Source organism: Symphodus melops (genome assembly GCF_947650265.1).
Source record: "Symphodus melops genome assembly, chromosome: 6".
NCBI lineage: Eukaryota > Metazoa > Chordata > Actinopteri > Labriformes > Labridae > Symphodus > Symphodus melops.
Genome location: NC_136696.1, coordinates 5,532,455 through 5,544,809, shown reverse-complemented (window position 1 = coordinate 5,544,809; position 12,355 = coordinate 5,532,455). Strand labels below are relative to the sequence as shown.

Here is a 12,355-nt window from a genome sequence, read left to right as displayed (position 1 = left end):
GTGTGCAAATGAACACGATATTTTTGATTATTTCCAGTATTTCATAAATCCTCTTCAAGGGCAATTTTATAGAAACAGGACCAACTTTTGATCGACATGATTCTCCTCAGGCATGGGGACAGTGTGCAGAGCTTTTTTTCTGTAGTTAGTACATTTCTTGTGGATGTCTTCATTTTGCCTGGATGTGCTTTCACTAGTTTTCACTATGTTCACTACTTCAGCTTAAAACAAAGTGCCAAAAGGCTAGGGCTGTCCAATATCAAGGTGAAGTGCTGAAAATAGTCAAAAGAGAGTGTACTCTTCAACTGATAAGTGACTTACAGTATGTGTAGGACTTTTACATGTAGTTTTAGGCCTGTGTTATGAGCCTGTCTGCTGTTTGTTTAGCTTAGTTTCTATGACAGTACCGAACTTTGACCCTTCTGACTGTTGTCTACCATGAGATGAGATGAGATGAGATTCAACTTTATTGTCATTACACATATACAAGTATTGTGTAACGAAATGAAGTTTGGCATCTCACCAGAAGAGCAAATAAGCAGAAAGTGCAAGAGTTCGTTCTATGTACAGTGATTACAAAATTTACAGATGTAGTTAAAGAAAAAGTGAATTATTAGGTATATATGGCTGGATGGATTATTGGGATGCTATAAATATAAATAAATGCTATAAATATAAGTGTATACAGAGGATTAAATATACAGATGAAGGTGCAGAGAAAATGAATATACTAGTGTACAGGTAATATACAGAATATGTACATATTATACAGATCAATAACTTACAGTGGTGATATGGACATACTATAATACAATAATGTGTGTGTGACCAGGAGGAGTGGTGGGGGGATGATGTATGTGAGGTGATGTGCAGGGGAAAGGGGGGGGGGGGGGGGGGGTCAGGAGGGGGCGGAGTTCGAGAGAGAAACAGAGTTCAGAGTTCGGGGGGTAGAGTTCAGTAGGGAGACAGGTCTGGGGAAAAAGCTGTTCCTCAGTCTGCTGGTTCTGGTCCGGAGGCTTCTGAAGCACCTACCGGAGGGCAGGAGGGTAAACAGTCTGTGGGCAGGGTGGGAGGAGTCTTTAAGGATGCCGTGAGCTCGCCGCAGACAGTGTTTCCTCTGGACATCCTCAATGGCAGGAAGTGGACACCTTGTGATGCGCTGGGCTGTCACAAGCTGTCCACTTCCTACCATACATTCCCTGTTAATAATGTCTACATATAACCAAGCTTAAAGGAGATCTGAAATATCCCTTTTCAAACCTCACAAAACTCTTAAGGATGAAACCCAGAAGGGCTTGTTGTGTTTCTATTCATGGAAAGTTAGAAAACCTGTCGAGTCAAAGATACCTTTAATCTGATCTAATCTTACACTCCCCCGAGCAAAGGGCACATGGTCTGCAGCTTGTCCAAGACTTATGTCAACATCTTATCTGTTTAGGTCTAACTACTATACATTCATCTGAACACCATAACACATTCCAGAAACCTAGCCAACTATGCTGTCTTTCTGGTTCCCACCTCCTTGTCAGGAGATTCAAAAAAAATAAAAATGCCTTGACCTATACCTCACCCTAAAAAGAGCAAAAGGTTTTGTTTTATGTGAGTGTAGGAGGTCATGCAACTTTTCAATGTCTATTCAGCGTTTGGCAACTTTTTCAATTTGAACCAACAACATGGAAAAGGCTCTCTCACCAAAACAATCATAAAAAAGACTAAAGCAACAGAACAAAATCAACGAAGTCTCCTCAGATACCTCAAACAAAAACATGACGTGCAGTTGGGTGAACGATGACAACAACATTTTGAAGATTCGGGTACGATCTTTATCTAAAGATCAATAAAGTATCTATCTATCTATCTATCTATCTATCTCTTTCCTTGTCCTTTTAATTGAATTCCATTTTAGTGTGAGCGACACAGGAAAAAAAAAAGACATCACAGACCAACAACACTGACCCTAAGACTAATGCTACCTTACTAAGCCTCTAAAAAAACAAGCTCTCTGGAGCATATTTTTAGTTAAGCTTTAAGGACACACTTTAAGTGTGGATGCGGACCCTGCTGACCTTTTAAATCAGAGGCAGTTATGGGGACATTGGATGGTCTAAAACAACAACCTCAGAATTTAAACAGGGATACTTATGCTGTAGAGTAGCTGCTTATGATTCAGTATGAATATAATGATGCACTGTTTGATATACATATGTTTATAATGATCATTCTGGAAGGTTGAATCAGAAGAGCAGCCCTCAAAGGGATTTCCCTTTCCCCCAAGTCAGGTGCGGTTCTTTTTTTCTCTCTGGGTTTTTTCAGGGTCCTGATATTCGTCATGACAATGTGATGCTGATGTGCCAAAAGATCCAGTATTTCCTTATACGTGAAACCTAGACTCAAGTGTAACGTCACAGGATGCTCCATGTTCCTCATGTCGTACAGGCTCTGCTCTTCTGATATAGCTATTGACGAAACTAATGACTTTATTCTTGAAATCCTTTTATGTACTTACTACATACTTACACTGATATAATTCAGTATGTATGCCAACCACTATGTTGTGTATTCAATGTAAATCATTTATTCAAGGACGTGTGATGGAATTTATTGGATTTTGTGGGGGGATTATGATGAACTTGTATTTTTTTTCAAAGTTTGATGTAACATTCCTTATCATTGAGTCAATATTAATTAAATGAGTTTAACAATATCTGTAGTCTTTTATTGCGTCTCATACTATAAAATTTAAAAGAGTGAAAAACTGTGAAAACTTAATTCCATTGTTTCACTGATCAAAGATATGCATTATTAATCCCATGATTCAAATTCAGAGTACAGATTCAATCATACGCTGTTGTTAAAACATGCTTTAGTTCAAACACATAGGCTGAAATACACACCCATACACAAACAGGATCCTATGGACATGCTCTGACGGACAGAGTGAGAGGGCTGCCCACAGTGAGCACTCCTGAGATGGGGGGGTTTAGAACCTTGCTCAAGGGCAAATCTGCAGTGCTCAGGAAGTGAACTGGCACCTCTCCAGCTACCAGACCAATTTCTTTCTCAAAACTTGGTCCGCACTGGGATTTAAACCAGTGATCATTCTGGTCAATGGTGTGTCATTAGCAGACTATAATGTGTAATGTATTAACTTTTAAACCATAAACATGTCCTGGTTTCTTTCTTTAAAAGCTGGCTCTCATAGCAGGTAGGTGATCTACTTGGAGGTAAAAGTAGTGGATATACTGTATCCTCCTCCCTTATTGTTTAGCTTTTCATTTACAGTTTCACTATTAAAATAGATTGGTCACAACATAAACAGTATGTCGTCACGGGTGCTCCCTGCGTCACGAAAACTAAAACACAACAAAACACAGAACCAAACCATAAAATATGTATCATCAAAGAAATTGATAATACAATTGGTCTTTAAAAGGACAAACCACCATAGCAGTCACATCCTTTTTTTAATAACCACTGAGGGGAAATTCTGGATTACTCACACACACATGTACAAACAGGACCTGTGGACATGCATTTGTGGAGAGATGCCAGAGAGGGGCTGCTACACTCTGCTACAAAAGGAGCGCACCAGAACTGGTGGGGGTTAGTGTCTTGCTCAAGGGCACATCGGCTGTATGAGATGACCTGGCACCTCTCAAGCTACCATACCAACTTCCATATTTCAGGCCACTCCAGGACTTAAACCCAGGTCCCTACAGACTGGGCTAGTGCCTACCCCAACAGACTGCTGAGTAATCCCACATAGGGTTAAAATTAACCAAGTGTGCACACTTTTATTGCTTGATATTGATAAGAAGGACTTCTTGCCCTGCAGAGACAGTCTCAGGTTATATCAGATAACGTGAAGACATTATGCAAAAACTCAAGGCCTCATCATGAATGTGCAACTATATGCTATGATTGCAGAAGGAGGGAGATTGTTACTTGCTGCAGCTCAGTGAAGGAAGATCCATTGCAGATCTATCCATCCATCAATTATCTATATTGCCTTTCCCATTCATGGTCGCAGGGGGCTGGAACCGATCCCAGCTGTCATCAGGAAACAGGCAGGGTACGCAGTGGACTGGTCGCCAGTCAATTACAGGGCTGACATATAGGGAGACAGACAGCCAGCCACACTCACACCTTTTAGAGTCACCCATCAACCTAACGTGTTCATGCACTGATTTGTCATTTATTAAATCATTTGGTAAAGGGAGATAATCATGATCTAAAAATGGTCCTTACTCTTGAATGTGTTTTGACGTCATCTCATTTGACTGCTGCTGCCTCTACTATTGATCATAGTGTGTTAATAAGTAAGTCATTATAGTGACTGATGACTGCGCTAATAAAGGTCAATCACTTGTGTCCCAGTAATTTTAGTCTTCACTGTCACCATCCCCTGCTGGATAATCTTATGATTTTTGGCCTTGAAAGAAGAAAACAAGACCTTTCAAATGTATCAGGTGATATCACGGACTATATCTGTCACGGCTGAACACAGAAAACCCAAAAGCAACAACTCAGATTGGCAGGCAGTTTCAGAATCCATTTAATCAGTCAAAAGTCGGTACACAATAATCCAAAAATCCAGGCAAAGTTATCAAAGTTGGCAGGCAAAAGACGTGGTCAAAAACTAACAGGATCAGATTAGAAAACTCGACAGAAAAAAATGCTGGATTGCTGACACAAGGAACAAGGCACAGGTGAGACACATCAGGTAATCAGCAGAGCGGGAGACACTGGGGGAAGGGCATGCAGCCAACAGGCCTGAAACGAGACACAGGGTAAGTATCAAAGTAAAACACAAGCACAGGACATGAAACATGACGCAAAACAGAAATAAACAGAAAACTTAAACCGGGGATGTGACAATATCAGGGGTGACAGTCATCTAAGTCTACAAAGCCAGATGGTCCATCACAGCTATACAGGTCAAAAATACTGTCGTGAATGTGACAAGCAGTAAAGCACACTGGTGGGAACATTTTTTATTGGGTTTAATTTCATTTTTCTACATACAAGCACTTCAGCAAGCAGTTATTGAGGGGCGGCTGTGGCTCAGTTTGTAGAGTATGATGTCTCTATCAGCCAGAAGGTTGAGGGTTTGATCCCCAGCTCCTGAAGCAACAATAAGGAACTTTGGCAATCAGACATTTCTCTGAAGGTGATCAGAAAACACACTTCAACAAACCATCATAAGAATTTGTAACAAGCTTACTGCACGGAAGCCACAGTGTGTTCATATTTAAAATATATTTCAATCCAAAACTTAATGTTCTCTTCATGGATTTGATGCACAGACCTGATGTATCTGGCAACGTACTTTAGGAGGCAAATCATCGTGTTGTGTTCTTAAGGTGTCCTTGAAATGTAAACTTGATGACAAAGTATGTAACAAAGGATGAGATACATCACGGTCAGTTCCTGACTATATAAATATATATCTGCTATCAGTTCCTAGCTATATATAAATATGGTGAGTCAAAGAGAATCAAAGATTAGCCTCTTTAAATCTGGACATTTTTCACTCACTTTAACAAAATTTAAGTGCCAGATGCATATATAACAATCATATCAAATTACTGAACTGTTAAAGCTATTTTCTAAGCCCCGTGTACCTCTCCTTTTTTGCTCTAAACTTGCAGCACGGACTCTGTATTTCTCAATGTGCAACATTTCAAGGAAACTAAAACACGAACATCAACCCACCTCTGCTAAAACTTGACACAGCACACAAACATTTTAGAGGACGTACCTTAATGCAGCTGTATAATCCTCTGACTTTGGACATTCATGGTCTACTCTCTGCTTTTGGTAGCTGACCTGCAAGTTAGCGAGGTAGACCCCCAGCTGTGACAACACCCTTGGTGTCTCCATTTCCTTGCTTTATTAAACCTTCTGGTTTGTTCAGTCTCTTCTCTAAGAAAACCAACATACACAAGGTGACTTACAAAACATTAAACACGCACAACAACAACCTAACTCAATCAAACATTTGTTTACATGCTTATCTTAAGGTGCACCATGTAACTTTTCTCGTGTAGGGTCTGCCAAGGTATGGCACAAAACGTACAGTATGTATCTCTATGAAGACAATGAGGTGATGCCGACGGACCAAGTTACAAGTCAGATCTGTGGAGAGGCGAGCTGCCTCACAATAAGAATGCACATTTGTTCAGGTATTTTTTTTTCTCCAATAAAACAGTTCTAATTGAACAAATGAAAGATAAATATGTTTTATACCATACTGGCTACAGCAAGACTTTAAAAGTACAATTACATATTGTGCCCTAATTTCTATAATACAAATTGTGAATTTAATAAAGCAAAAACTAAAAATACCACTTCTCAAACACAGTCCATATTAATGCTTCACCCCCCCCCCCCACCACACACACACACACTCACACTAAAACGCAGCCTAATGTGCTTGATGGCATTGCAAGTGTGAGCCAAAAACTGTAGTCAGGCAACTCAGAGGTGATTGTTGCTTCCCAGTATCTCGGAGGCAGCCAGGCCTGGCGCGGAAATATCACAAAAATTTACTTGTTTCCTGTGGGAAATCTGTGAAACAGATTAACATATTGGAAACATCGTGATGATAGCATTTGAGGAATGGTGATGCCTATTTGCGAGGAGCTCTGTGCGCACGCTATTAAGTGAGTTGAGTGATTGAGCGAGAGAACATTGACTTGAAATAGCTACCTAATGTATTTACATTTCCGAATTGTGCTGCGCAACACAACCCATCCCTGTGGGTCAGAACACGTCAGGAAAGCCACCTGTAGGGAAACAAACGGTCTAGAAACACTGCAGTAACATGAAGAACATCTTTATTACACAAGCTGGTGGCGGCCTACAAGAAAGCTACTTTGCGTGCCTTGATTACCATAATACACATTGGGATTTACCAAAGCAAAAACTTAAAGTAACTTTTCTTAAACAGTCAGAGTCCACAGAACGAGTTCAGGCTCAACTCCACTCATGATCAGCGAGATCCTGTATCAGGGTGAGGACTCGAGGGTTCACATTGAGATGACACTTCGAGTTTTTATCCGCTTTGGTTCCTTTTTCTGGGTTTATCGAGAAGAAACGCTTAGAATAAAAGCATATTAAAATATATAAATCCAGGTCACAGAGTCTCAGGCCTGAGAAATGATTTAAAAGCCAATATTACTAACCTTTAAAAAACAGAGATATGAAACAAACTTTACACAGACAATATTAGTGGGTGTCAGAGGCACTTGCTCCAGTTGGACCCCATCTACCTGACATGTATCTTCTACATGGAAGAACATGGACTCCTCCTTTTCATCAAAGTACAGCATCTCTTTCACATCATCTGAGCAGCCACTCTGCTGTCCATCCTTGCATAAGTCTGAAGGAACTTCTTGCTCTCGCTGACACAAACTGTGGTCATGTAGTTGTGAAGCATTTTTCTCTTCAAATCCAAATTTCGTGTGAATGTCTCTTTGAGGTCAATCTCAATGAGTTCCTTGAAGTGGACTGACCTGCCAAGTTCATCAAACCAGAACGGCCACTCCTCTCTGAGACATTTAATACTTTTCCCCAGGTTTTTACCTCCTCTGGACTGGCATCAGAGTGTTGGAACATCACCTTGAGTGTTTCCATCTTTTGCTGCTGGCTCTCTTGAGTTTCTTCACGGGGCAGAAATTCTACATTCCATGTAATGCATCCGTAAGTGTCCCGCTTTGCTGCTCTCTCTTCTACTGGGGTCTCGTCAGTCTGAGTCACCAGTCTGATGTTTTCTTTTTCTTATTTTGGGTGTTGAAGTGCGCCTCTCATTTTCAAATCTGTTTTGCAACTGTTTGACAAGGGAAAGGTAGCCTGATTTAACTATATCGCCCTCTATAACATCTTGCAGGGAATTGGGATATTTCGCCACCATTTTTTTTGCAATGTCGGTTGAATGCTTTTTACCTACATGAGGGCATTTTCCATCATCTCAGTCACAACAATTCAGACCATTTGCCTCCTTAGTTTTGGGCCTGGCCTTTTTCCCCTCTCAAGAGAATGCATCACTGCTGCAGGAAGTTTACTCCATGGAATTTCAAAGTTGTCGTCCCACTGTGTGTCAAGTCCTGGAGGAGGTTGACGATGGAATTCGGAGTGAAACAGAGAGCAATGACAGCGATTGGATTGGGTGATAGTGAGCTGTTCTCGTGAGTTTGGTCTTTAAATGTCAAACAAATGAAAATGTGACTCACACTGTATGTGTTACACTCTGAAAAGAGGAGAAATAATCACAAGAGTGATTCAGGTCTGCTTCCTCATCAAGAGCGTTTAGTAGAATGAATACAAAATTCACAGAAAGGTAACAATATACAAAAGTACACATTTACAAAATGTTCTTACATCACAATGAATAGAGGTGGAGGTTGGATATACACATTCCTTTAAACAAACGAAATGAAAAACAGTATTTAACTGTAATAAATCATTTTCTCACTCTTTTTTCAAACATTAAACATGTAAGTTTTAAACTTGTACTGAGCTTGTCAAAGTGCATAAATCAAGATCCATAGGACATTAAACACATTGAAGTCATCTTTGCTCACATTAAACAGAAGCTCACAACAAAACACGCTACACACAACGCGGCTATGGGGTTTCCTAGGCACGGAGCACAGGCTTGTGTATTAGCATACTTAAGGCCTTTGCACACCAAGGGCGACGTGAATAAGCGGCACGAAATTGCGAATAATTCGGAGGCGAATTTTGACGCGCCTGTCTATGCACATCGGGAGCGACGCGATTTTACGAATAAATCATGTACATTCTAAAAAAAAAAACATCGCGCCACGCAAGTCAAGGCACAGCAAACAATCATGGACTCGACAACATCAAGCGATGATGATCTGGTGCTTGTTTTGCACAATAACAAAAGAAAAAAACGAGGAAAGTGGGTACATCCGTTTTGAAGAGGAGAGAAGAACTTGGCGAGTTTCACTGTTTGGTTCAGGAGCTGAAACTGTACCACGGCCGCTTCAGGACCTACTTTAGGATGTCTGTGGGACACTTTGAAATACTGCTTCAACAGCTAGCTCCAAAGCTGAGGAGGCAGAGCAACAATTTCAGGAAACCGATCGACCCGGAGCAGCGATTAGCCGTATGTCTGAGGTAAGAAGATACTCTGGTGTAAAATGTATCACTTGTGTTGAGTCCCGTTTGTTTGTAAACAGCTCCAGCTGTGCGCACAGCGCATCTTGTTCATTCATTCGTGATGGGCTGTCTGTTTAATGTCTCGATCTTTTACTAGGCTACACGATATGATATTAAAGACAAAATAACTCAGCACTTGCTAAATTGTATGAAAAGGAAAATTTAAAATCATACCTGATGTGGGGCTCTCTGTACTGGTTAAATGTCCTTTATTAGTAAATGGATAAACTGTTGTCATTTAATAACAGAATTGCCCCTGGGATTAATAACGTTTTTTTCAGATTCCGATATGGTTCAGTTTTTAACCATATCAGAGTCCCAGGATAAAAGTAATTGTTTTGCTCATTTATATTGATTCAACATAAGAGCACCTGATTTAGTTACAATAAATTACCCTTTTTTCTTACCATTGACCAAGTGTAGCACGCGTCTCTTTAAGGATTATAAGGATTTTATAGCAAATGTATTTAGCTTCCATGTCATGAAATGATGTGCTACTGTATTATTAAGAAATAATGACAGTTTCTTTGATTGTCTTTGCAGATTTCTTAGCACTGGTGACAGCTACACGACAATTGCTGCAAGTTTTCGGCTGGGAATTTCAACGGTTGCAAAAATTGTGAGGGAGACTTGTGAAGCCATCTGGGAGGAGCTGAAAGATTCCCACATGCCGTCTCCTAACAAGGATCTGTGGTTGAAGACAGCCAGGAGGTTTGAAGAGCGGTGGAACTTCCCACATTGTATAGGTGCCCTAGATGGCAAACACATCGTCATCCAGGCACCTCCCAACTCGGGGTCACAGTTCCACAACTACAAGGGGACCTTCTCCATTGTTTTGCTTGCCCTGGTTGATGCCGATTACAGATTCCTGGCGGTTGATATCGGTGGTTTTGGCAGCAACAGTGACGGAGGGATCTTTGCTCAGTCCAATTTTGGCAAAGCCCTCCAGGCAGGTGAGCTTGATGTCCCGCCACCATGCCCTCTTCCTTCTGCACCAGAGCTAGGGCCATTACCTTTTGTGGTTGTGGCTGATGAGGCCTTCCCAATGAAGCCTAATCTTCTCCGGCCCTATCCAGGACGTCACCTACAGGAGGACTATCGTGTCTTTAATTACCGCCTCTCCAGAGCCCATCGAATTGTGGAGAACTGTTTTGGGATCCTCACACAGCGCTGGAGGGTCTACTGTCGACGGCTGCAAGTCTGTCCTGAAGCAGCAGACAGCATTATAAAAGCCACCTGCATCCTCTCTAACTTCCTGCGTGCTGATGAAAGGGATCACGATCCAGATGATGGAGAACCAGGTGATGATGATGATGCTGGAGAGAGCATCCTAGCACCAATCAGGAACCTGCGGGGAAACAGGGCCTCTGCAGAGGCGCTGAGAGCACGGGAGACATTTCGCCAATACTTCAACTCCCCAGCAGGAGAAGTTCCCTGGCAATATGCACATGTTCGCAGGGGTTCTGCTCTGTAAAGCCATTTTCATTCACCCTAATCAGTTAGTTTAATGTTCAGCCAATTTAAATCAAATCAAATGCCCTTCATTGTTTTTGTCATGTGCATACCTTTCTGTAAATGTGTTCAGCAACTGTTCAAAGTTTAAACTGTGATTTGTAAATAGGAATAATAAAAAGCTATGTGTCTTACCTCACCATTTGTTTTTCAGTCAGTGCACACAGGATGTTTTTTCAATTAATTAGTATTTAATAGATTAGAACAATAAATCAGAATGAATAATTGCAATTTATAAATATTTACAATAAGTATTTACATTAACAAGAATAATATATGGAAACAATGAGAACAATTAAAAAAGATTAATGGAGTAATAAATAACAAAACCTAACAAGAATATTTAAAAAGTACTAACAAAACTAAAGAAAGGTTAAATTTGGGAACTGCTGTGAGGAATATACAGCCCCAAACTCTGCCTCATGGCAAAGCTCCTGCATCTTTAGTTTTACCCATGATTGTTTTTCTGGGTTTAGACGCCTCATTGAGGGAGCCAAACTCAAGAGAAAAAATGTGATGTCATCTTTCTGTGACCTCTCTCTTTCTCTTTCTGCCTCCCTAACTTCCTTCCTCCTCAAATAATCCTCCAGCATGCCGTCACTGCTTTTTCTCTTTGGCCTAGGAGCTACAGCACCACACTCGCCCTCACTTTCAGCCTGGTCAACATGCTGAGCTGGCCCTGTGACTTCCTCCTGCTCCTCAATATCAACATTGCTCTGAGTGCTATAAAAAAAAAGCATGTTAAAAGAAAGATCAGCTGACTGAGGCTTCACTCAAAACTTGTGTTCAGAAAAAAATCCAACCACCACTGGTGTGAATGTGTGAATCACGCAGGAGTCGCAGGTTCCAGTTATAACGGTTTAATAAAAAATCTTGAAAGGGTGTACATACACAGGAATGTGTAACATCTCTTGGCTGTGTATGTTTATGAGTGTGTGTGTGTGTGTGGTTTCTGAAAGGAAATAAACAAGAGAAATATACAAAGTGTTAAGCTAACAAATTCCTTTCAGTATAAGAAACTAAATGACATTATATTCCAACATAACATGCTTAAGATAACAAATAATGTTGGAAAGGTGCACTAAACAATTCAATGAAGCAATCAAATAAGCAGAGGCTCATTACAAACTTGAAAACTCTCTACGTCAACTCACGTGATCATAAAGATCCATATAAACATCAAACATCAAGTGGCTAACTCTCACTTTCGATGATTTAGCATTGATTAACTTTTAAATATACTCACATTCAGTGGACGCACACAAAACGTGAAAAAGAACAAAGCAGCACCCTTTCTGTTACATTGTCATCCTTGCAACTAAACTTCAAACTCTCCGGTCTCTCTCCGTCAAAACACTGACAGACACTACGGAGCCGGAACCTACCACTGTTGTAGGGGAGGTTTGGAACAGTCCAACTTGAGCTGGCCTTTTTAACAGCCGCCCCCAGATTTCTGTAGGAAATCTGAACAATACAAAAAGGCAATAAGCCACAGTCTTGATCTTTTAGTCTGGCAGTTTTGGAAGACTGACGATGCGGGCTACTGGTCTGGTGTAGGAGCGATCACCCACTTTAATGTCCACAGTCCTTACTTTACCATCAGGGGCCGGAACAGTATGAGTAATCGTACCAATAGGCCATGAGGCCCGAGGAA

At 40.9% G+C, this 12,355-nt stretch overlaps 1 long non-coding RNA gene across 1 annotated transcript; it reads right to left on the bottom strand.

Annotated features, from left to right (window-relative positions):
* Window positions 1–11,545: 11,545 nt before the first annotated feature.
* On the bottom strand, window positions 11,546–12,355 carry LOC306825681. The gene is made up of 2 exons (XR_013779304.1): window positions 12,004–12,355; window positions 11,546–11,905 (listed from the first exon to the last, which is right to left on the bottom strand). It is a non-coding gene; the product is annotated as an uncharacterized lncRNA (long non-coding RNA).